This window comes from Echeneis naucrates, chromosome 11 (assembly GCF_900963305.1).
Source record: "Echeneis naucrates chromosome 11, fEcheNa1.1, whole genome shotgun sequence".
NCBI lineage: Eukaryota > Metazoa > Chordata > Actinopteri > Carangiformes > Echeneidae > Echeneis > Echeneis naucrates.
Window position 1 is genome coordinate 12,655,614 of NC_042521.1, and position 27,516 is coordinate 12,683,129.

Sequence of the window (27,516 nt, forward strand, 5' to 3'; positions counted from 1 at the left end):
CTCGCACATATACAGAGACACAATCACACATATACACAGACAGAAATAGAGAGATATAGACACGTACTCACACATTTACACAGACATACACAGAGACAGATATAGACACGTACTCACACATTTACACAGACATACACAGAGACAGATATACAGATGCACTCACACATATACACAAACATACAAAGAGACAGATATACAGACACACTGACTGAATCAAGGTCAATCGGTTCTCCGGACGGAAATTTCAGCAGGATTGCTTTGACGGGCAAAGGGACGACGGGCGAGGGGACGACGGGCGAGGGGACGCCGACCCGTGGCACTTCAAAATTTCTTGGAATTTTCTAGTTCTTATTTTTATTATTCCGTCACATTTTCGGCATCTAATGCGGGTCGTACCGCTGGACAAAGCCCTACAATATATATATCAAAACGTGCGGCTCGATTGGGAATAGCGTGCTAAGTTCTGGGTAGTCGATATTCCGATTTTTCCCAAAGTTATTCCCAAAAAACCAGCCGAAATTTTCCATAGAGAATGCATGGGAGACGACGAAAAATCGCCTCAAAAATTCACCTTTTTTCTCATCCGCATAGCTCAGTCATACGTGCACCTAAAAATATCATTAAAACTTTAAAACGGAGGAAATCTTGTGCTCTTTCCAGAAAATCAAACCTTTTTCTCCTAAACAGTCCACTTTTCAAACTACGAGCTCTCAAAGGAGCAGTCCGATTCACTTTTTCCTCAAAGTTAGAGTGTAACCGCTCGTTAAGTAGAGTGAGAGCACTGTGAAAAAGTAACCGACATTTTCATGTTTAACTCGAGCTCACGGCCAAACCGTGAAAAGGAGACAAATTATTTTTTGGCAAAACGTAGACACAGGTCTTGGGATTCATAAAATCTAAGTTTGAGAGCTCTACTCCTCACCAAATTTAAACTGGAGGGCTCAGAGCGTCAGAAACACCTGTTTTTGGCCCAATTGACTGCAATGCAAATCATGGTTTTCCGAAAAACAATTTCACTCTGTCTTTGCACTGTCCCTACACGCTCATTTTAAGGACTTTTCTAATCAAATAAAGACTTTCGGAATCTCCAGACTCTTCTGTCTTTCACGGTGTTTTCGTTTTTCGGACCGGAGCTACGGTTTGCTCGCAATTCGAAGTAGTTCGGGACGTGGTCAAAAGCCACTTTTCGGAGCGTTTTCGGGAGAGTCTGAGCTCTGACCCGAACGAATTCTCAAATCACCGTGACGACCGCATCTCTCTCAGCTCAGGTCTGTGGATCAAACCCACTTCACTTTGGAGCCTCACTGCTTCGTCATACTTTGTCACAGAAACGCCGTTCAAAGTTTAAAAAGGTCACGAGACTTTGACCTCTGTTTGTGACGAAAGGCTTTATGATAGCTCCTACGCTTCCTACACAATCATAGATCAATTGTCACGCTGGTCTTATCTCACTCTGTCTGTGGCCTATGGCCATCACTTTGAATGATGTCTTCTCAAAGACACACACAGACATATAGAGATGTAGACACAGATAGATACCCAGACGCACTCACACATGTACACAGACATACACAGAGACAGATAAACAGACGCACTCACACATTTACACAGACATACAAAGAGACAGATATACAGATGCACTCACACTTCACACAGACATCCACAGAGACAGATATACAGCTCAGGTCTGTGGATCAAACCCACCCCATTTTGGAGCCTCACTGCTTCGTCATACTTTGTCACAGAAACGCCGTTCAAAGTTTAAACGGGTCAGAAGACCTTAAACTCTGTTTTTGACGACAGGCTTTATGATAGCTCCTACGCTTACTACGCAATCACAGATCAATTGTCACGCTGGTCTCATCTCACTCTGTCTGTGGCCTATGGCCATCACTTTGAATGATGTCTTCTCAAAGACACACACAGAGATATAGAGATGCACACACAGACAGATATACAGACGCACACAGAGACAGATATCCAGACGCACTCACTTATATACACAGACGCAATCACACATATACACAGACAGAAATATAGGCAGATATAGACACGCACTCAGACATATACACAGACATACACACTGTCAGATAGAAAGATGCACTCACACATTTACACAGACATACACAGAGACAGATATGGACACGCACTCACACATATACACAGACATACAAAGAGACAGATATACAGACACACTCATTGTCAAAAGCCACGGGAGAGTCTGAGCTCTGACCTGAGCGAATTCTCAAATCACCGTGAGGACCGCAGCTCTCTCAGCTCAGGTCTATGTGAAGCTGTTGCTGTGGCTCAAACCCACCTCACTTTGGAGCCTCAATGCTTCGTCATGCTTTGTCACAGAAAGTCCGTTCAAAGTTTAAAAAGGTCAGGAGACTTTGACCTCTGTTTGTGACGACAGGCTTGATGATAGCTCCTACGCTTACCACACAATCACAGATCAATTGTCACGCTGGTCTCATCTCACTCTGTCTGTGGCCTATGGCCATCACTTTGAATGATTTCTTCTCAAAGACAGACACAGAGATATAGAGATGTAAACACAGACAGATATACAGACGCACACAGAGACAAATATCCAGACACACGCACATATACACAGACACACACAGTCAGATAGACAGATGCACTCACACATATACACAGACGGAAATAGAGGCAGATATAGACACGCACTCACTGAATCAAGCTCAATCGGTTCTCCGAACGGAAATTTCACCAGGATGGCTTTCAACAGCATGACGGTACGCGGGTTGCTCGTCCAGTCGAGGGGCGAGGGGCGACGGGCGACGGGCGACGGGCAACAAACGACGGGCGACGGACGACGGGCCCCGGGTCCCGTGGCACTTCAAAATTTCCCTGGAATTTTCTAGTTATTATTATTATTCCGCCGTTTTTCGGCAGTTAATGCGGGCCGTACCGCTTGACGTAGCCCAACAATATATATATCAAAACGTGCGGCTCGATCGTGACAAGTGTGCTAAGTTCTGGGTAGTCGATATTCCCATTCGTCCCAAAGTTATTCCCAAAAAACCACCGAAAATCTTCCATAGGAATGAATGGGGTCCGAAGAGAAATCGCCTCCGAATTTCACCTATTTTCTCAGTCGCGTAGCTCAGTCATACGTGCGCCTAGAAATGTCATTCAAACGTCAAAACGGAGGAAATCTTGTGCTCTTTCCAGAACATCAAACCCTTTTCTCCTAAGTTGTACGGTTTTCGAACTACGACCGTTCAAAGGAGCAGTCCGATTCACTTTTTCCTCCAAGTTAGAGTGGAGAGGGTCGTTAACTAGAGTGAGAGCACTGTGAAAATTTCACCCACATTTTCATTTTTAACTCGAGCTCACAGCCAAACCGTGAAAGGGAGGCAAATGATTTTTTGGGAAAACGTAGACACAGGTCTTGGGATTCAGAAAATCTAAGTTTGACAGCTCTGCTCCTCACCAAATTTACACAGTTGCGCTCAGAGCGCCAGCAACACCTGCTTTTGCCCCAATTGACTGCAATGCAAATCAAGGTTTCACTAAAAACAATTTCACTCTGACTTCGCACTGTCCCTACACGCTCATTTTAAGGACTTTTCAAATCAAACAAAGACTGCTGGAATCCCCAGACTCTTCTGCCTCTCACGGTGTTTTCGCTTTTGGGAACGGAGCTACGGTTTGCTCGCAATTCGAAGCAGTTCGGGAGGTGGTCAAAAGCCAATTTTGAGAGAGTTTTGGAGGGAGTCTCAGCTCTGACCAGACTGAATTCTCAAATCACCGTGGCAACCGCAGGTCCCTCAGCACAGGTCTGTGTGCAGCTGTTGCTGTAGATTAAACCCACCTCACTTTGGAGCCTCGCTGCTTCGTCATACTTTGTCACAGAAACGCCGTTCAAAGTTTAAACGGCTCACAAGACCTTGACCTCTGACCTCGAGCACTCACACATATACACAGACACACACAGACACACACAGAGACACGCACTCACACATATACACAGACACAATCACACAGACAGAAATACAGAGATATAGACACACGCTCACACATATACACAGACATACACACAGAGACAGATATAGACACGCGCTCACACATATACACAGACACACACAGAGACACGCACTCGCACATATACAGAGACACAATCACACATATACACAGACAGAAATAGAGAGATAAAGACACACGCTCACACATATACACAGACATACACACAGAGACAGATATAGACACGCACTCACACATATACACAGACATACACAAAGACAGATATACACACGCACTCACACATATACACAAACGTACAAAGAGACAGATATACAGACACACTCACAGAATCAAGCTCAATCGGTTCTCCGAACGGAAATTTCACCAGAATGGCTTTCGACAGCATGACGGTACGCGGGTTGCTCGTCCGGGCTGGGGACGACGGGCGAGGGGACGACGGGCGAGGGGACGCCGACCCGTGGCACTTCAAAATTTCTTGGAATTTTCTAGTATTCTTATTCTTATTATTCCGTCACATTTTCGGCAGTTAATGCGGGTCGTACCGCTTGACGTAGCCCGACAATATATATATCAAAACGTGCGGCTCGATCGGGACAAGTGTGCTAAGTTCTGGGTAGTCGATATTCCCATTTTTCCCAAAGTTATTCCCAAAAAACCAGCAAAAATTCTCCATAGGAATGAATGGGGTTTGGAGAAAAATCGCCTCCGAATTTCACCTATTTTCTCAGTCGCGTAGCTCAGTCATACGTGCGCCTAGAAATGTCATTCAAACGTCAAAACGGAGGAAATCTTGTGCTCTTTCCAGAACATCAAACCTTTTTCTCCTAAGTTGTACGGTACGGTACAGTACGGTTTTCGAACTACGAGCGTTCAAAGGAGCAGTCCGATTCACTTTTTCCTCCAAGTTAGAGTGGAGAGGGTCGTTAACTAGAGTGAGAGCACTGTGAAAATTTCACCCACATTTTCATTTTTAACTCGAGCTCACGGCCAAACCGTGAAAGGGAGGCAAATGATTTTTTGGGAAAACGTAGACACAGGTCTTGGGATTCATAAAATCTAAGTTTGACAGCTCTGCTCCTCACCAAATTTACACAGTTGCGCTCAGAGCGCCAGCAACACCTGCTTTTGCCCCAATTGACTGCAATGCAAATCAAGCTTTCACTAAAAACAATTTCACTCTGACTTCGCACTGTCCCTACACGCTCATTTTAAGGACTTTTCAAATCAAACAAAGACTGCTGGAATCCCCAGACTCTTCTGCCTCTCACGGTGTTTTCGCTTTTGGGAACGGAGCTACGGTTTGCTCGCAATTCGAAGCAGTTCGGGAGGTGGTCAAAAGCCAATTTTGGGAGAGTTTTGGAGGGAGTCTGAGCTCTGACCAGACTGAATTCTCAAATCACCGTGGCAACCGCAGGTCCCTCAGCACAGGTCTGTGTGCAGCTGTTGCTGTAGATTAAACCCACCTCACTTTGGAGCCTCGCTGCTTCGTCATACTTTGTCACAGAAACGCCGTTCAAAGTTTAAACGGCTCACAAGACCTTGACCTCTGACCTTGAGCACTCACACATATAAACAGACACACACAGAGACACATATAAACAGACACACACAGAGACACAATCGCACATATACACAGACAGAAATAGAGAGATATAGACACACGCTCACACATATACACAGACATACACACAGAGACAGATATAGACACGCACTCACACGTATACACAGACACACACAGAGACACGCACTCGCACATATACAGAGACACAATCGCACATATACACAGACAGAAATAGAGAGATATAGACACACGCTCACACATATACACAGACATACACACAGACACAGATATAGACACGCGCTCACACGTATACACAGACACACACAGAGACACGCACTCGCACATATACAGAGACACAATCGCACATATACACAGACAGAAATAGAGAGATATAGACACACGCTCACACATATACACAGACATACACACAGAGACAGATATAGACACGCGCTCACACATATACACAGACAGAAATAGAGAGATATAGACACACGCTCAAACATATACACAAACATACACACACACACAGATATAGACACGCACTCACACATATACACAGACACACACAGAGACACGCACTCACACATATACACAGACATACACAGAGAGACTGATATAGACACGCACTCACACATATACACAGACATACACAAAGACAGATATACACACGCACTCACACATATACACAAACATACAAAGAGACAGATATACAGACACACTCACAGAATCAAGCTCAATCGGTTCTCCGAACGGAAATTTCACCAGAATGGCTTTCGACAGCATGACGGTACGTGGGTTGCTCGTCCGGGCTGGGGACGACGGGCGAGGGGACGACGGGCGAGGGGACGCCGACCCGTGGCACTTCAAAATTTCTTGGAATTTTCTAGTTGGCATTTCAAACTGTATTTTGTCATATATTACTTCTCATGATTGGATTTCTTTTTTTCTCCTCTCTGCTTTGTGCTGCACTTAACATCCACATAATAACTGCAGTGGGGTTCTGACTCTGTGCAAGAGTTTTTTTAAAATGGCTGGTAGGCAGAATGACATAGTTTGGCAGGAAAAACAAAACTGATTCATTACGCTCTGTTTGGATGGCAAAAACATGGCTTTACACGATGTGTTGTTTTTAAAAATGTCCTCATACTCTCCCACCTGTGCAGGATTTTTTTCCCTAACAGGTCTCCAGCTGGCTGGAACCCTCTTATGTCAATGCACCGCCTCAACCGATGTATCCAAACCCGCAGTTTCTCTTTAAAGCGTTGGTCTCTACCCCGTCTGTTTGACTGAGGATTATGCCCTCAGATCAATCAAACCTTGAGGCAAACAAATTGTTTAAAATGAATATATACTTAACTAAATAATACCCACCAACAATAAGTGCCTATTACTGGTCTTATGAGGCTGATCAGCAGTTTTGTTTTGTGTGTGTGTGTCTGTTGTCAATAAGGCATTTACCTCATGGCTGTGGAAGAGGACATAATTAGCTGAGATCTGACATTTGATCGATCGTTGCCCCAATGTATTGGTAATCCCACACACTGATCCTAATTTAAATGTAGCTCGAGGTCATGCTACAGATTTGACACAAAAGTGTTAAGCTCATTATTTCCAAATACAGTGAATGATTTAATGATGGATTTATTCATGAACTGAAGGTTATTCTAATCTGCAGTGGATTTTCAGAAACAACATCAATAAATGAATTAAAACGAGCCAAATGTGTAATTTACAACTTATTGTTTACTGTGTGTCCTTTTGCGGGGTTACATTTTATGTGTGTCTGACTTTGTAATTGTATGACGCAACCTTGATCAACGAATGAAGTCAGTCAACCAATACCAGGACTTGCATTTCAGTTCTCATTTGATGACGGTGTACGTGTGTCTGTGTGTGCGTGAGGCTGGCACTGCCATCAAAGCCTCAAGCCTCCATTTACTTGTGGCACAAGGATTTGTGCAGTCAGGCAGATCATCACCATGAGGACTCGCATGGAAAAACAGCAGTTATTGAATTTATTCATTCAATAACACAAGGATATCAACTCTATCTTTAGACGCGAGATAAAGGTAACACAACTGACTGCACGCCAATGACGAAGCATAACTCAGGTTTTATGATGTGGTCCACTTGTCATTCATGCTCTGCTTCTCCGTGTCTCTGACTCGACTTGGTTTATGATCATTTTCCTTCATTAACTCATTAAGATCGAAGACTCCCTCTAAAGAAACATTCTAAATCTTAAGTACTGTTTGAAATGCCACCTCCTAAAACTTGAGGGTTTTCTGAAAACGTTTGTTTAAACCTTTATTGCTCAGCCTCAGAAGTGGAGCAAGACGAGGAATTAACACCCTTCACAGATGAAACATTTAACTTCTATTACAGCATTGGTTTGGCCTTGGAAAGTGTGCAGGGCTAGAATACTAGCACATTTGTGAGTGCAGCTATAATTAATATAAGGGTAAACGCAGTGCTCTACTATCGAAGGTCAAAAGTCTCAGATGGTTGATTTTGTTATCAGCTTGAAAAGCTGAGAAATAGCAGTTTCAGAGATAGCTGCTGCGATCTGTGTCAATGTAGACCATCTACTGATCCGTCCATCCACCCCAGCTTCCTGTTGATGTGCTCTGTATACTCTGTCACCCTAATTTTGGACTCACTTGAGCATCAGCTTTAAAGCAAAAACAAATTTTTTTAATACAATAATAAATAAATTGAGGCGCCAAGGGGTTAACTTAAGACTTCAAATATTTTAAACGTGATAGTCAGTAACTCTGGTACTACAGCTCCCATATTATATAATGTCCTCAAATGTCCTTCAAATTAATGACTTATACGTAGTATATATGAATGCTATCTAGTATACAGTGAGAGGAATTAGCATGGATTAAGCACATGCTGTATTCTGTGTTTCAAAGTGCATTAAAAATGGGGCACTGATGACGTAGAAGACAGCTCCTAGAAAGACGGGTTGAAATTTAGGCAAATACTAAACTAAAAGAAAAAGGCCGCTCATGTCACATTATGACTTAGGTAACATGCAAAGCTATGGGGGATTGAAATAATGGCAGCAGCATCAAGGTGCAATTAAAGTATTAAGTTAGTTCATCCAGGAAACTTGAGGCATTTTAAACTGTGTGTGTGTGTGTGTGCATTTCCATTCTCCCTCAGCTCTAGTTGACACTGTGGCTGTGTACTTTTCTTCCAGGACAACTTCTAGCATCAACTGAAATAACACACCCCTCTCAAACCAAGTGCACCCTCTCTCAGGAAAATGTGCAAACTCCCCTCATTTCATCATTTCATCACCTAGTTATCTTGCTGAGCGAGTGCTGTAATGTTGATGCACTGCTGGGCTTTGAAATGCTTATCATTTACTGTGTATTATACAGCTCATTGTGGGCTCTCGCCGCATGCCAGAGAGGCTAACATTTTAATCCTGCGTTGCCATTTCACTTCCTGCTTTTCTCTCCTTTTGTTGGCGTTTTGAATTCCGCTGTATGCATGGCAAATAGGATCAGGTATGTTTGTCACTGCTGTCTCAGCCAAACCCATTAAAACTGCAAGCAGGAATAAATAGTGGTGGTTAATTTATGCGCTTCAATGCACGCACGCACGCACACACGCACACACACACACACTCAAAGAGTAATTATACTACATACATATAGCACAGTGTAATCAGTCATAATTTTAAATCCACACATATATTCCTGTAGGAAGCACAACACTCCTCCTCCAAACATGTTAATATCTCAAATTAAATCAGGATTTATGCCAGATAAATCTAACACATTGTCCGCATGCTGTGCAACTGAATCAGCATCAGAAATTCTTCCCATTTAGACAGGCTGGTTTCAAATGCAGTGGTGCGTGCGTGCATGCATGCGTCCGTGCGTGGGTGGGTGGATATGACTGGGGCAAGTGGAGTGACACTAACAAGACTGTAAAAGATTTGAGATACTCCTCAGTGTCGGTGTGAGGTGAGGGCTGAGAGGCGGTGGGTGGGAGCTTTATGGGTCAATTACCTGTGGACATACAGTAAGATGCAGACTCACTGGGATGACATCAGCTTGTCTCTGTGCCCACAAATTGCTCCTCAGATAAAATTCCCTCCCGTCTTATTAAGGACGTCTTTGACACTGTTGGGGCATGTATTTTGTCACTGATAAATACAGTTGTGTTCCCGCTGCCTTTAAACATGTTTTCATGCAGCACATTCTAAAAAAAGAAAGCCTCCTCCACTCTCTCCCTTTTCAGGCCCATCTCCAAACTGGCTTTCCTTCCTGAGGCCCTCAAGAAAGTCATTTTCACTCAGCTGCAAAGTGTCCATGAAAAGTCCCAGTTTGGTTTTAAACTCTGTCATAACACTAAAACTGCTCTCCGAAGAGTTTTTAACGGTTTTATTTTAACAGTAGATTCAGAGGACTCCACCATCCTGGTGCCCCTGGACTTGACAGCCACCTTCAACACCATGAATCACAGCGTACTCCTGTCACGTCTGGAAAACTGTGTAGGATTACAACTTTCAGTCCGACCTGACCAATACAACCTTCCCTGTCCAACTGGTTGACCCTTCCTCTGAGATTACCCCTCCTTCCACTTTTATGTGGATTATGTCTAAATTTACTTGCGCTTCGGCCTGATGGATAAAGGCTCACTCCAAGACTTGCTTGATTGTCTCAGAGGTGTAAAAACATGAATGAGCCTATACTCAACATTAGCGACAGTAAGACTCACTCCAATGTTTGGATGCCCTGAGCTACTAGACACAAGCACCATTGAACCTCTAGCCTGTAATACCATCTGCTTTTAAATTTGATGAGCATTTTTATGCAGCTGTTAGGTGCAACTTTTTGCAGCTGAGGCTTATTTCTGAGCTTTTCTCCCTCCTAGCAACCTAGAAAGTCCAATCCGTGCTTTTATAACAGCGTGACTTGACAACTGCAACTCTCTATGTTGGCAGAGACCAGCGATAATACTCGCAGCTTGTTCAGACTGCTGCTGCCCGTCTCTTGACAGGAAGGACAAAGAGGGATCCCAGCACACCTGTGCTGCTCATCCTCCTCTGGCTTCCTGCTGGTTACAGAACATTTAAATCTTTTTATGAACTGGCACCACCATACCTTTCTGAACTCCTTAATTTTCACACTCCAGTTAGAAAGGTAAGGTCAGCCAGTCAGCTTCTCCTTGATATCCTGGGAGCTAGGCCCAAAATCAGAGGTGACCGAGGCTCTGCAGTGGCTGCCACTCCATGTTAGATCTGTCCCGACTATCAAACGTTATAAAGCGCTATTGAAAACTCACCTCTTCTCTTTCCCCTTGTCTAATTTGACAATACCATCAATCCACTGTTTTATTATTGAGTATTTTTATTGTATTATTGGAAGAGTGAAAATACCAGATTGCTGAATAACAGGTGATGGTATTCAGTCAGAACACTAACTTGGCCTGGTCACTGACCTGGGCGTTAATAGGTTTGGTGTAACCCTGACAACATTTGAGTGCACAAGCATGTGGACTCTCACGCACACACACCACCATCCATGTATAAAACACACCCCCTGGGTCGTCTAATACTTTGGGATATCGCCGACTGTTTTGTTAGTTGGGCTTATGAATGAGAACAGACTCCCCATTTGACACCTGTGGCTCGGCGTCTGTCTCGACATTTGGTTTTTGTTGCTCCCTGACTTTGTGCCACAACATATTTATTTTAATTTGACTTATTTTTAAGATTTTACTAATCTTAGTTTCATTATGTATTGTGTGTTGCTGCCTACTTGTACTACTTTGTGAAGCACTCTGGTCAACTTTTGTTTTTTTTAAGTATGCTATTCAAATGAACTTTAACTTGACTTGACTTGTATATTTCTGTGCTTGCTCTGAGGCACTGCAAGAAACTCCATTAAGAAGAAATCATTGTCTTCTTTCTCAGGAGATGTTGAGCTTGACAATCAATGCCCAGTACCTCTGCTTCTGTTTGATTTCTGGAAGTATGTCTGCTTATTTTTCTCCTATCCAAGAATTAATTTGGGAAGCAGAGACACTGTAAAGTAATTTTAATTCCCTTGCCCTCTCAATGGAAACAGAATCCAGGTGCTGGTGTTACCAGCTCTACAGCCCTCTTTTGGCGAGATAAGAAGTGTCTGGTGGCGGGAACATTAGAATATGGTTTCAAGGGGCAGCTTGGGGAATTAAGATTGCTGCGATGCCACAGGTGTCTGCTCCGGAGAAAAATCCAACTCTGTTCTCAGAACAATGTGACACCTCTGGGTCAAACAAAGGGCATTGTCTGGCTTTTTCCTTCACACTTTCCCTCCCTCTAAATGCAGTAATTTCATCCCGCTCTTTGTGGCAGCAAGTCGGCTGCACCATATTAAGCTGGCTTGACGGACAGAATATTCTCATTTGCAGTGGTGATAGAGTCCCGTCTGACATTCCCTGTAGAATTGATACTTTCATTTTGCTCCTTTTCATGTTCTGTCCAGTTCACTGCGAAGGAAAGGCCCTCTGGCAAGTGAGTCATTGTCTTTTACTAACCCTTTCAATCCATTTAACTGTGGCTATGTGCATGTCTCTCTTTGGTCACGCGAACAAACACTCACTGAGCGTGCCCACGTTCACATGCATGATACACGCAGATACACGCAGTTAAGTGCACATGTACACACAAGTGCACACCGAGTCAGAGAAATAGGTGTCATTTTATGACTGCTTCAACATCCGTGAGTCTGAAGATGAAAGCCTAAAGGGAAATGTGTGTGAGTGGAATGTGAGACTTCAAGCCCCCTCTTTTCTAAAAAAGACGACACAGGAGAGTAAAACTGTCATCGCCTGTCTTCACACGGCTGACATCAGTCTTCCTATTATCGGTGAGGCAAACAGGTGGTTGTAAGAAAGTTGCATCTTAATATCATCGTTGTTGGCAACTATTCATACCTGATTAATTTGAAATGTTGTTCTTGTTTCAGATCATGTTCTTGTACGTGTTAGACTTTTTTCACGATCTCATTCACAAGCAGAATCCACTGAGCGTTATCTTGCTGCAATTTTATCCATGTTTTTCATTCCATTTCATTTTAATCAGATTCACAGTGTGTGTAGCTGATTAGGTGTGGGCTGAGACGAAACATTGAAGCAACCAACTGTGTTTAATGCTTCATACACTAGTGGATGCTTCCAAGCTCAGAAGGAACAATCATTTCATTTTAGGGCACTTTTAAAATCAAAAGTAGCTGCAAATAAACTAACAAGAAGCACAACTGATTTCGTATGACTTGTGAAGGAACATTTAAAACAAGTGATTTTAGAGCAAAAAGTGTCTGTTTCTCACTCTTAGCACGTTCTGCAGAATGTAGCTTAGCAACCAGAGGTTTTTCTCTGTATGGGCACCCTGCAGTCCAGAATGAAATATCTCATGGTTCCTTGACAACAGCCATAGCACTGTTTCTAATCCTAATATTGAGAATCAATCTGATCCATTTTTTGTATTTGTGTATATATTATATGTTGTGCATCACACACATGAACTGAATCAGACACACCTTATTCCAAACACGGTAGTTCAACCCTGGCATTCTTATGACAAGAGCACCCAGAAAGAAAGGACATTTCTCTTGCTGTTGTAGACTTTGGCAAGTAGAAGCGTCTGAGGCCGTATAGCTGCGGTTTACCTCAGATGATCTAAGACATTCATTCAGTTTTTGTGAAGTTACGTCACAAAATCTTTTTGTAATAGTGTTATCTAATACGATCTGCTGCCAGCGATGTCAGTGAAACTGTGAAAGTGACAGTTGGTTTCAGCTGAAAACACAATACAATCACCTGGACTCCTTTCTTTGCTAATGAGAGAAGAGAAAAAGTAGATTCATTAACCGTACCTCTCACCAGAACTGTTTATTCACCTAATAATGGAGTCCGAACAAATAATATTGTTGTCAGACCTTGTCGATCTTGTCAGTGAGGTGCCATGATTGTATTTGTTCATTTATTTCATATTTTCTGCCTTTGACACATTTATTTTAGCACCTTTATTTCTCACGGCAGGTTTGACCTTAATGGGCATGGATGAGAAATAACCTTCTGTGGTATCATAGTGTTTTTATTGTCTCTCTTTGCTGAGGAGGGAGTGAAAGTTTTCGCTTTTCTTTCTTTTTTTGCAAACTCTTTCAGGGGATTTTCATTGTAGTGTGTATTTGATTTTGGCCAGGTGCATAACAAACATGCTGGAACCCATAAGATTTATAAAAATGTATTTCATTGGTTTCATCTGACAGTGTCAAATGAATGATGAAAGAAGGAGCAATGTTCTTTATGAATGTTTAATCTAGCCGTTCTGTGCCATGTTTTGGGAGCAGTTTTACTCTTCTGAAGTTGACTTGAAGTGAAGGACGCTACATGAAGTAACCTTCACACAGATAAACGACTGAAACAGAGATTTCTACAGAAAATCCTTTGTTCAATTCAAAAGCACTTTTTTTAGTGCAAAATTTGTTGGAAATTGTGCATGATTTCTGTCTCTCAGAAGACCTTTATGCTTTTATATTATTGCTTTCAGTTCGGTTTGATTCTTTGTTTCATACATTTATCCAGTTAGGTAAAAGAAAACAGTGCCAGCAGGGCGGCACAGTGGTTCGCACTGTTGCTCCACAGCAAGAGGGTCATGGGTTTGGTTCCTGGGCCTGGGGTGTGGAGTCTGCATATTCTCAAGAACTTGGTTACAGTGGAGCAAAAAACCCAAACTTGTCACAGGAGTAAACTTCCAGCAGGCTGAATTGTTTTTGTTTGTATGGGCTCTTCATCGAGCAGCAAACGTTCGGCATAAGTTCAATAGCCTAGTGGTGCTCTTGTACTCAGGCCAGCACTGCAGAGCAAACAATGTTCTCAGCTTCATTCATAAACGTATTCATAGATTAGAAATCATAGATCATATCACTGTTGTTGCAATCGTCACATTTAAATTGACTCCGATACCTTTGGCTTGGTACATGTTATAAGACAATCCATCATAATTCCTTTGGTAATCATCTACCTCAATGAGATTGACATTTGTGTTTGAGTGAAATGTCTCAACAACTGGATCAATTTCCATTAAATGTAGTTCAGTCATTCATGTCGCCCTCTCATATTAGTTTCAGTGACTTTATCTCACACCATTGTAAAGTCAAAATTTTAATGAGCTCAAACCCAATTTCACTCTGTAGACTGTAGAGTCTACATTTTTCATGCAACTTGCAATGTGTAACTTTGTTTAACTTTGCAATGATGGCTTGGCGACCAGTGACATATACTTTATCGCAGACAAGTGAATTATTTATTTTGTTAATTATCAGAAACAAAAAAACCTGGAGAAAATAAATATCTAATTAGCCAGATGTATTTTCCTTCCCAGAGAGGAAACACTTAATAAATAATTACATTACATCTTAAAACCAACAAATTAACGACTTTCCAAGCACAGAATGAGAGTTATGGTTGATTAATCTTGGGAAGAAAAAAAAAAAATCTAAGTGGGGCAACTTCAGTGACTTGACTACTTTTCAAAATAACGCAATTTGCAAAACTGCTACATTATCTTTTCTTTTTTTTTTTTGAGGAGCAAAAAGTTATCTTGGGTCAGACATTTCAGTCTACTGCTGAACAAGCTAAAGTCTTGCAAGGGTCGCAACAGTTCCACTTTATAAAGGGTACACAAGTTTTTGGGGGCCGGGCGTCATGCTGGAAACGAGAATAAAGATCGAAGATGTGAAATAAATGGCAGAGAGAGGTAATGGAGCTTGTACTCACTGCTTTGCTGTGCTCGTCTGTACCTACAGCCACAATTCAGAGCTGAAGTTTTTCCTATTTTTTTATTTTATAAATAATTTTTTGCTAATTTCATCACAGGGCCCATTTCTGTTTCATGAGACATATATAATGATAGAATTGATGAAGAAAGTTCCTCTGTAATGCCAAGAAACAGGAATATGTGAAGTAAAAAATCAGCAGACTTTTTGTTGCGCTGTGTTTTTCTTTTATGAGTATTTTTACTTCATGGACTTTGACGCAGAATGACATGGTATACTTAGATCAATGAGGCGGTTTTTATTTGTCGTAATGGATCATAACAGATCATAATAGAGGTGCAGTTGTCTCAGTGAAAGCAGTGTCGTTGTGGCAATTAAGGCCCTGATGTGGGTGGTTTGCTTTATTTGTTGTACAAAGTGTTAATGAGTGCACAGGCAGCCAGACATGATTATTCAACAGCGGGAGAATCACACTAATTTGGGCTGCAGATGCAGATTGTAGAAATCAATGAGGGAGAGAGAACAGAGAAAGGAAACAGCTAAACCAATAACCATTGGATTGGCTTGTTAGGCGATATGGAGGCGAATACAAATATTAAATAAGGTGAGGCGGGGAGAAGCCGCGTGGCTGCGTCAGGAAGAGATCTGCACCAGCAACAATCTACAAAGTTGATTGTGCAAAAGTTGGTGCTAAAATTGTAAAAGCTTATGAATCATTAATTTTCACCTCATTATCCACACTTTTCTCCCAGTGGTAAAAAGCAAGTACATTTACTTACAATTAAGTACAGCACTTAAATGTAAGTACTTTGACTTTACGTTGTTTTGCCTCCCTCTGTAGGTTAGTGCAGGTGTCCATGAATAAGATACTTAGAGAGTGTATGAACATTTGGATGGCTTTAATCAATCAGTCATTACACATGAAAGCCAGACTAACTTGATAGGTCTAAAAAATCTCTATATTCTCAGTTCCATCCTGCAGTCTGTTCGACCGTTTGGGAGCAAAATAACTAAAAGCAGCAACCAAATGTTCTGGTTCCACTGGGTGGAACAATCAAAAAAGAGGAGAGGGATGATTTTTGGTTTGTAAACTAAAAGCATGTCTGAGATGCAGTCAGGCGGAAGGCCACGTAGAACCAACTGAAAAGAATTTTTAAAACGATACAATAACTAACAGGCAGCCAGTACAAAGATTTGCGTGATGTGAGCTCTCATTCTGTTCTTTGTCAGAACTTTAGCTGCAGTGTTTTGAATTAACTGCAGCTTGTGTATGATACTTTGTGGAAAGTGTTAAAGTGGTCTAGCCTGCTAGTTATGAAAGTAGTCTCTCAGGGTTGTTCAGTAAGAGCAACCGCTTCGCTTTGGCAATGGCCTGAGATGGTGAAAAGCTGTTTGGTAACATTGCGTAACATGTCTGATTTGAAATCAAAATCTGGGTCAAATACAACACCACAATGTCTTGCCTCTTGGCTCGGGTTGAGTCCTTGGATGTCATTTTCCTTTCCTTGCAATTGAGCTGTAAGAAGTTCTGTAACATCCAGGATTTAATATCTAAAATACAGTTAAAAAGTGAGTCAGTGGGGCCCCAAATCAGCAGGAGACAGAGCATTTCCATTTACTAGTTTTAAAAGGGCAGTCTCTGTGTTGTGATGTGTCCTAACAACTGACTGAAATGTAATTTTGTGTGCAATTAAAAAGGTATTTAACTGGGGGGGGGACTATTTCTCTGAAATTTTACTTGAAATGGGAGATTTTCAGGTGGCCCGTTTCCCAACAGTAAGATATATACATACTTATCATCAGACTGTTTTGGGGAAGTCTATTTGTGTTGAAAAGCAGTCTGGGGTTGTGAATGTTTGTGTTCATCAGATTAGAGAAATATGCTTGCCAGGCCATCCAAATTGGTTTACTGTAGTTTTGAAGTATTTTTTTGAGAACACCTTTATCAGTTTTGATTTTCACCCTCTACATTCAGCAGCTCTACAATCTTTTTTTTTTTTTATTTATTTTTAAGTTCACTTCTATTTTTATTTTCCCATAGGATAAACGTTTTTGAAGGTATTTTCTTGGTTTTAGCTGGAGCGACTGCATCAAGTGCAGTTAATTTTACTGTTCAAATTACAAACCAAAAGCACTTCATGATGCTGATTGAACGTGACTGTTAAATGATGAAATTTGTGTTGCGAGGTGGAACAGTGCGTTCTGTGGTATTTGGAGGAGAATGAAGAAAACTGTTTAAAAAAAAAAAAAAAAAACAGTGGTGGACAGACAGAGACAGATCAGTAAAGAAGGTCATGTTAATGTTTAGTACTGATTCAGGGTGTGTCCATGTTGGAGTAGGTAAATGTGCATGCTGTTTAAAATCCATGCAGTCTAAAAATTAAGATTACATCTTAGTGTGTTTATAATAATAGTAATTCAGTTATGTTGGGTCATTTTAATGTGTTACTTCTACTTAAAGATGCATTAATTGGTATGTTTTAATAATGTGGCACTTGAATTAGTGCTGACATGTGGTACACTATATACAGTATATTCATTTTGTTGTAGTGTGTGGCCAGAGTTGTGTTGTCCCAACACTACCTTTGTGACCGAAAATATTGCCAACCAATGTAACTGCTGGCCACTTTGCTCAGTTGACATGAAAATGAACTTGTGCGTGGCCATGAGAAGTGGAAACTATGGAAGCTTAAGTGGTTCATACACAGGTAAGCAGTTCAAGCGAGGAGGGCACATACACTGATCCAGAAACCATGAGAATAAACCCTCTAAAGGCAAAACCCGTGGAGTCAAACATTCTACAGAGCAACACAAATATGTGCAAAAGCAATCTGGAAAAGAAGAAGGGGAAACAGGATTTCAAATCCAAAGGGATTACAGACAAGATTTCCAGGGGCAGGAACAGGACACAAGGGCAGGAAGTAAAATGGCATATAAGTATTTTTGCATAAAACTGGAAATAAAAACAATTGCACAGGAAAGCTGTAACACAATAGATCAAAGGAGGACATGTGGTGAGAAAGTGGTTGTTTGTAAAAGGATAATAGACTTTATTCATCTTTCAGCTCATGGTTTTGGTTTTCGGACCTGCAAAAGGAAAGGGGAAAAAAAATAAAAATAAGCTCGACACAACCCATCTGCCCCCGAATGGGACAACAGCCACCGAGGTAACTTTTGCTGACCAAGATGCAATGCAAGAACTTGAGCTCCATTAATGCTTAAACTTGTCAAGGAGATTCTGGAGGGTGCACGGCCTGTTATTTAGCAGCTTTTCGTGTTGTTTATCTCCGTGTCGAGCTAAAGGTCAGGGCGTAATCATAGGCCTAAACATCAGTCCAGCACATAGACAGAGCAGCTGATCAGCCGTAGGGAAAATGTCAGCCAGATATAGAGTGCTGATTGTCCATTAGAACAAGGCCGGGTCCAAGTCTGAATGAGATTAGTCAGGAGCTCAGATCCTGCAACTCCTCTTGGCAAGGTCACACACACAAACACAACAAAAATAGAATAATAGTTGTGAGGGAAGAAATTGTCCATTTCTGGAAAACATTGGATATCAGACGTTGAAAATTCATGTTACAGTTTTATCTTTAAGTACTCCAGTAATGTTTTTCTCACACCGGATCACATTAATATCCCCGTAATTCATATTTAATGTTTATTTCATGACATGTTATAGTATCCGTATATGTTTCGTCAGTGTGTATGTGAATCCATCAGTGTGTATACACATATTGAGGATGTCTCCATTTTTATTATTCCTTTGTTTTCCTTCCCCAAAAATATATGGCTCCATTTTCGAGGAGCTGCTGGTGTGAAATTATGCTTTATGCAGACAGTCACTGTGCTTTCATCTGAGAGAGAGAGAAAAAAAAGTAACCCCGTTAAACTAAGTAGACAGTTCATAAGGTAATGAATAAATATAAGCTGCTAAATATTTCAACCGCACAACATTCCTTAACAGGTGGAGGAAAAGCAAGTCACATTTTTAAAGTAGCGCGGTGATAGGACAGGAGACAGGAGGAAATAAAGATGTAATGCAGCGTGTCTGAGTGTTTCAGAGACTCTGGAGCTACTTTTCATGTATGTGCCTTCCATTTACTTTAGCTTTTATTTCATGCTACTGGGTATCCTGTCTGGGGGGGGGAATTTGGTTTCCTATGATACTTTAATTCAGTAGCAAACTGCAGGTGTTAAGCTTCATGTTGCCCCAGGATAGAAGGTACCTCGGGGCATGTAGAGATTTCCTCATTTACACGCTGACTATGTTCAGCATTGACATCTGAGAGTTTCAAAGCTCGGTGTAAATACATGTTAAAATACTCAGTGTAAGACAAAAGCTTTCAGACTGCTCTGATCATCTTTTTTTTTTTTTTTTTTTTTTTTTTTTAAGGTTCACACTCTGACATTTAAATGTAATGGTGGGGAAAAAAATGACCTGTACCTGTAGAGTCTCAATGCCAGGGCACAGAGCTGCAGTGTCAGGGGGAAAGCCTTCCTGTCGTTGCTGCAGTGGGGGGAAAAGGTAACGCAGAACATCAGATGTAATTTGTGTTGCATTTATTTTGGGTCTTTACCTTTCCCTAAGGCATCTGTAAGAACCACTGCTCAGCACCTGGCTGGGATGTCGGATGGTCGATTAGTGAAGGATGGGCAGTTTCAATTTCTTTCACCAAGGCATATGTCACTAAAACTGTATTTTCTTTGCAACTTTGCAACAGTTTTCAGATAATGAACTATTCTCCTGAAGAAATGGGATGGTAGATTTATCTTTACACTGAAGTGTACCTGTGTATAGCTTGCTGGTGAGCATGGCTCTGCCTTCTAGCTTTCATCAGCTCCTGACAGTCTCTTTAAAGTTTGAAACAGTGGCCCCTCTTCCCCCCTGACATTTTTTCACCACCAACAATACACCCACTCTGTTAAAATGTTGGAGTTCCTTTTAGCTTCAGAGTAAACATTGCTTCTGATCTATTCTCTGGTCTAATTTTATCGGTATTGCCCTGAAACAGATGTGGTGCTGAACTAATGAGTCTGAATAAAAGCTTGTACTGTAGCTTGAAACATCACCGGTGGATATCTCATTAAAATTGCAAAAGGGGCCTACCTTGCACTGACCTTTTTTTTTTTTTTTCCTTTCTTCATGTCAGCATATCTCTAATAATAATGTAAACCAGCCATGTTGGCAACCATGAAGTTAAATGTCCTGTAAAAATGCCACGCATGTTCTCTGGCAGATACAACTATCCAGCTGCAAGCACTGCTTTTTAATTTTCAAAGTCGCTACTTCTGTTGAATTGAAAATGAAATCGGTAGATTTTATTGAAGGGTGAGTCAAAAGCCGGTGTGACCTCTATATTATGTGCACTCTGCTGCACTGGTTAGCTCTGGAAGCTGTTCATTCAGCAGTTTACAGTTTGGAGATTAGAAACAAATTGGAGTTGGTAGTCAGTTTCCGACAGAGACTTGAAATACGTCCTGCAGAAATAGACACATAAAAAGTATTTAATGATACATTAATACCTGTAATGTTAAAAAAACAAAAAAAATTACAATATGTCCTCTTTGACTTGTTTACCAATTATGCCCATCTGATGTGCCGTGGTAATTTAAATCTGTTGGTTAATTTGCTTATTTTTGTTCATTATGTGGAGCAGAGATACCGAATGATTATTTCAACACACTGCCGTTTCCATTTTACTGTGTACTCAGTGGATGGCCACTTATTTAAGCCTGCGCATGGCACTTCTCATTTTTCATGTTGTTCACACTTCGCAGTAGGATGAGCGATATGCTGTGAGACGATGTAAAAATTATACAGCAGCCGCTTAATGTTGATACTCATATTTGCTCTGCATCTCCTCTTGGCTCTGGTCTACTGCTGATGAGGGTCCGAGCTGTTTCTTTAAATCAAATCAAATCAAATTTGTTTATTTCGCGCCAAATCATAGCGGAGTGACATCAAGGCACTTTACATGTGGAGCATGTCTAGACCGCACTCTTTACAGAGTTATTAAAGAGACCCAACAAATATCTCACTTTAGAAATGTATGTGATGGAAAGTGGCTGCCAACCATAAAAACACACTGTTTTGAACCCACATTTTAGCTATTTGACTGCATCCATATTGCCTATGTAGTGCCATATCTGTCTCTTTGGAGGAATTGATGCTTAATTTCTTTAATTATGAATCTCTTATTAACCATTACAGTAATGTTGTGCATTTCACAATAGCTTGCAATAATCAATTGCAATAATAATCAGACATATTTTTTTTTAGTCTTTCTATTCCTCAAAGGTGTGTTACTGTATGCTAATAATATATTTGCAAGTAGGAATGATTCTATATGCCCCTTTTTATATTTAGTGGTCCAGCATCTGAGATAATAAATCAAGACTATTTCAATGTCAGCAAAAGAAATAAACAAAAAAAACAGAAAAACATCATGCCCTTTGTTTGATTCTGCCAAACGTTTGTCACGTCATTGTCTGGCTTTACAGCATGACATTTCAACACTGTTGCTTATGGATTCAGTGCCTTGTAGCATCCAAATATCAAATCTTTACCGTCAATGGGTCTTTAAATGTAATACTTGTTTGCTACCTCCACAACAATAACAAAATTTTTCTCATTTGATCTGAATTCAGCATTGAAAGCACTGAAACCAATGGCTGCTTTCAAAGTATTTCAGTCAAAGACATGAATGTGTTTTTTAAATTGGGCTGTTAATCACTGTTTATTATTAAAAGGAAGAAAAGGTACTTGGGGGAAATATCAGTATGCTCTTTTTAGCAGGAAGGAGCGTCAATGAAACATCAAACATAAATTGTTCTCATCTGATGTTTCTTTGGTCTGATGTTTTTCTAAGAACACAGTGAAAGTGATTTATAAAGCAGCTCTATCTTAGAGCAGACAAATAAAGCCATTTGATAGCTTTACATTTCAGACTGAAAGTGGCAGACACTGAACACAGAGTAATATCTTGACTATTTATCTTACCTACCAATCTACTCTGCGATATATTAATATAAGGACAAGGTCAGTTGAACATCTGATAATCAGCATTAAAAACAAAACAAATAAACAGTTTGTATACCGCCAAATCAGTTTTGAAGACTGACGCCATGTTAGAAGAAGCAATATTTTGATGAGGTTTAGCTTAGAAGAAATGAGGGGAGCATATGACCTGCTCTGTGTTTTTGCCAGCAGGTCGGTGTCTCAGGTAACATAATTTGGTCTTAAGGAATACTTGAAAGGAGCAATAGCCACCATGCACTTGTAAATAAATCTTTTATTGAGCTCAGTGAAATAAAAAGTAGGGCCACGTCTTCACAGACCTCACTACCAACGAGTGGAGCCACCTCCCAGATGATGATTAGACAGAAGGCAGGTTTGAAGCTCCTCACCACTGGCTTCACTTTCATCCCCAGGGCCTACATCCATTTTTATAGACAGTCTATTATTTTACTGCCTATTTGTCTCATGATATGACTTGAATTATTCAAAAAAATAAATCGTGACATGCATGTTAAAAAGGTTGAAAACTCAATTTTCTTGAGGGAGTCAAGAAAAGAAAGTGTAATTTGTATCCGTAATCGGCAATTTATTATTATTATTTTTTTTTTTCATTTAAATAATAATAGCAAAACCAACACTGCGGCTGACAAGATTTCATATGTGGAACCTCTCTGACAGTAGGCAAAGAGAATCACAGCAGGTGATTGTCTTTGTACTCACCGTCACGCATCCACAGGTCCACTGTAGGGTAGATGGATTTACAAGGAGTGCCTCATTGATTGAGAGAATTATACCAGTTATATGTTGTATTAAAGTTATTTTCTGAAGTCACACATTACCTCTGTCTAAAAATGACACACTGTATGAAGCTGGAGGAATTATTGCTGCCTTGCTTTGTGAAAGTAGTGCTCGGTCACATTGCTGCAACCGAATATGAAGAGACGAGATACATTTCATACCAGTTAATTATGTGCCTCCGTTCTCAGCTCCTTTTACCTAGTATTGGAAAAACATCACAAAAGGCCTACATTAACAATGTGTGCATGCTTTGGCTCAATGGGTGAGCAACCCCTGGACTACTGTGTACCTGTAAGGTTTCTGGTAGAGTAGGTTTTGATAATGCCACACAGCTCAATTCCATTGATTTACAGCTGTGCTTGCTCAATGCAGTGCACGTGCGGTGCACCAACACCCACATTCTCACCTTTTCCAACTTGCTCTTTGTCAAATCAATTTCTGCATTGCGTGTGTGTGTGTGTGTGTGTACTTGCTTGTGTATTTGTGTCAATTCTTCAACACCACCACCAATTCTCGTCACAAATCACAGAGTTTAAGTTTAGGAGGCCGCAGCTGTGGACAGACTAATAAGGGGTATATGCACAGATAACCACAGGTGTTAGGAGAAATATGCTATCCTCCCTGAGAGAACAAGTGACGCAAATAAGCTGGTGTCTGCTTCACCGTGCAGGGGAATCCATTGGTTTTGCCACTGTATCCATCGATCGCACAACACAGCGCATCTTTGTGATGTCATTTGTCTCTTGCTTCACGTGTGACCCCCCCTTGTAGTCCTGAGCTGAGTGCCCATCAGAGTGATGGTGTGGTGTTGACCCGTGCGTGGGTCTATCACCTTCCATGGTGATGTTGGATCAGAGGGGCACAGAGACAAACTCTGTGTCAAATGTGGTTGTGGATTAATACTGGAGCTGTGTGAGACTGTTGTTGTGTTGATCACAGCTTGAAGCTGTTTTCCCTCGTGGGGAAATGAATTCCCTTAACGATTTTGCACATTGGCTTTAGGCTACATCATCTGACTTTTTTTTTTTTTTTTTTGTTTCCTTTCACTCGAGAAAAAAGGTAGGTAGTTAGTTTGTCACTGCTCCCATGTTGTTGTTGTTGTTGTTGTTTTTTTCCCTAGTCTCTATAGGAAGATGAAGCTGCAGGTCTGACACTGCAGTTACAGTTCTCCTGTTTTCCTGCAATCAGAAAGAGAAACAGCCTCACATAAGCACAGCTGCATAAAAATGTCTAAATGTTACAGCTATAGTCTGATTATCAGCGCATATACACAGAGGACAAGTGTTGACGCAGGTACATTGTGAAAGAAAGGGGAAAACAAGGTGCAAAGTGATGACAGGTTGAGCTGAGGATGTGGTGAAAGTGAGGGAAATCATTCAGCAGGTAACATGTGCAGGGGCAGGAGCGATGGTGTGGATTATGTTGGTGTACTCGTCACAACAGATGTGGATCGTTGGTGTGTGCAGCGTGTGAGCAGGTGGTAAGGCTGGACCTATTCAAACATAAAACACCTTACAGACTGCAAGTATTTCCATTTATGCTGCAATAGTTTTTTTTTTTTTTTTTTTTTTTTTTTTTCCTTTAGCTGGCAGAAGAGTGGAACATTGTTGGCGGTTGCACCTCTTTTGAGTCTTAAATTAATTTGAATGCGGTCCTTTCCAAATGAAGTGCCAATGTAAAAAAGATCGATGTAAATCGTATTCTATGTTTTGTTATTTTTATGCGTTATTTCTGTACCCGGAGATGTGTGGCAGGCCGTAGCCTCCCTGGGACCTTTATTACAAGTCTGTACTTACTTATCTCTGGTTTGCACTTCTTTTAAACCTTATTATGGAGGTTTATGACTGTCCCAGCGATTTCCCCATTCTCATATCGTTCAATATGGCTTTTATTTTCCGCCAGTTTTCTTCTTCCAGATGATGCTAGAGAGCACGAAATTGCCCACTGATGTAATCTGCTACAGGATATGACACTTAATGGTTTGTCTGCATGTCTGAACGTGTTTGTATAGTATGCCTGTGCCCATGGGTGAGTGTGTAGTTGTGTGTATTTAGACAGAGTGTTCCACACGCGTGTATAGGATGGGAGTAATTTGGTGAGAAGGGATCTCTGTCTGTCCCAATACCTGGACACATACATCTTCAATCTCCTCCATTTCGCCACAGACTGCGGGTACATCCTGAGGCATTGCATGGAGCTTTATTATATTTGTGCATCTAGTGTGAAAAAAGAAAAAAAGAGAAAAGAAAAATTAAATAAATAAAATACAGAATGCACTTGGCTCCCTAATGGAGTGCTCCGGAGCCATACAGGAGAGGCTGCCGGCTTATTTACCAAACAGCACAACCCAGCAGCACACACCTACCACTATTAATCCCAGGCAGCAGGGAGAGAAAGGGAGAGAAAGAGAGAGACAGGCAATGGTAGTTTGGAGAAAGGAAACTAGCTTGTTCTTACATCAATACTGGAAGCTTTATCCATTATTGTGGAGCTCCTGTCTCCTTTATGCCCTTTCAGTCTCTCTTCTTTCCCTCACAAACCAGACACTGATGCTAACAGGCTTTTGACTTGCAACATTCAATCTTAAAAAGGCACTATTTTCCTGCCAGCTCCGCTCTTGCCTCACTGTCACTAAAAGTAGAGTGCCGTGCTGTATGACTGCCGATAGAATACGACTAAAGCCCTATAAAAATAACTTGTAAACATTTGTGTGTGTTTGTGTGTGTGTGTATGTTGACACCTCCTGTTGTATTACATGCTAAGGACAGACTGGAGAAGCAGTCATTAAACCACTGGAGGTTTTGTCTGAAGAAACCTTAACATTTTTGGATTAAAACACAATTTAACATGCACATAATGTGTGTCTGTAAATTATACATAGCACCACCCTGACTCCACCATATGAGATGACTTTTCCTTTTATGTACATCATTTGTTAACCCTCATAAGTTGCCTTTGCAATTACTGTCCTCTGCAAAGGTTGCATCAAAAGCAAACACTAAATCATATTAAAAGAATAAGAATAGATAAATAAACTTTCTAACAATGAAGAATTTATGCACACTGAGTGCTTCACATGAAAGTGTGTATAGCCTGAAGATTAACACAGGGGTACATTAACATAATCAAATCAACATAAGATGGAAAATAAAACACATAATGTAACAATAATACAAATTCTTCTACTACAAAAAAATAATAATATTGATATTATTCTTATTTTCAAATTGGAGTGAGTAAGATAATATACTATAAATTGAAGTCAATTACGTTATTTCAAACAAATACTTGCAATTTTTAAGCTTTCTTGTGAAAACATTTATGGAACTTGATCCTCCAACAAAGGCGGCATGCTTGATTTCCCCAGCCCACTCAATGCTTTGGATACGAGGAGGACTACCTTAAAATCAATTCTAGATGTTACAGGAAGCCAGTGAAGAGCAGCTAATATTGTACAAATGTGCTTTCACTTCACAGCTCTGGTTAACAGATGAGCAGCAATTTGAACCAACTTGAAGTAGAGAATCCAATTTTCAGCATCTCTGTCATACTTCAGATGCATTTCACCGTTATATAATGTATATCCTCTTTGATTCGTCAGACAAAGTGAGGCTGCAGCTGCCAAAGCTATTAATTATTGAAGACCTATTATATATCTTTCACCCTTTTTGCCCCCTCAAGGCAGCCCAGGATCAGTCGCGTTTGCCTCGACATGCTTTGCTGACACTCCCATTATCTGAATAATAGCACACTATAATGTTGTTTACATGATCAGAGACGTTTCATCTATCATATGTCTGCACAGTGTGAAACCCAGGGTGGTGTATCATAGCCTTTGGTCCTGTATTGAATACTGGGGCAACAACTGCATGAGTTATTGATCCCAACATCAATGTGTAATGGAAACCTTTGAATACAAAGTGTACATGAGATGCTGCCAGTCTGATGATCTCTTAATAATGCAGTACCTTGCATTAACAGGCTTACAAATATGCTGGTAGGTGTTCAGAAAAAAAAATCCCCAGTAAAACAATATGTGGAATCATGCTGCAAGTTTTGTTCGACCTCTATTTTTGCCATGGTGTCTGCTGACGGTGATAGGAGTTCACCAAAGGAATACAAAAACAACTGAGTCATTCGTGCCATTTCCTCTGCTGTGGGAGCTTGAGACGCCCATGTCGCTGTATTGAATCTGTTGTGTTTGTAGTTGATGTATGAGGGGAGCAGGCCTTCCCAAATGGATTAATACCATAACCAGTTCCAGATGGCTGCAACATCTTGTTCCCCTTCCCGTGATTGTTTTAATGCTTTATTGATTGCCATTATCCAGGGAACCAAAC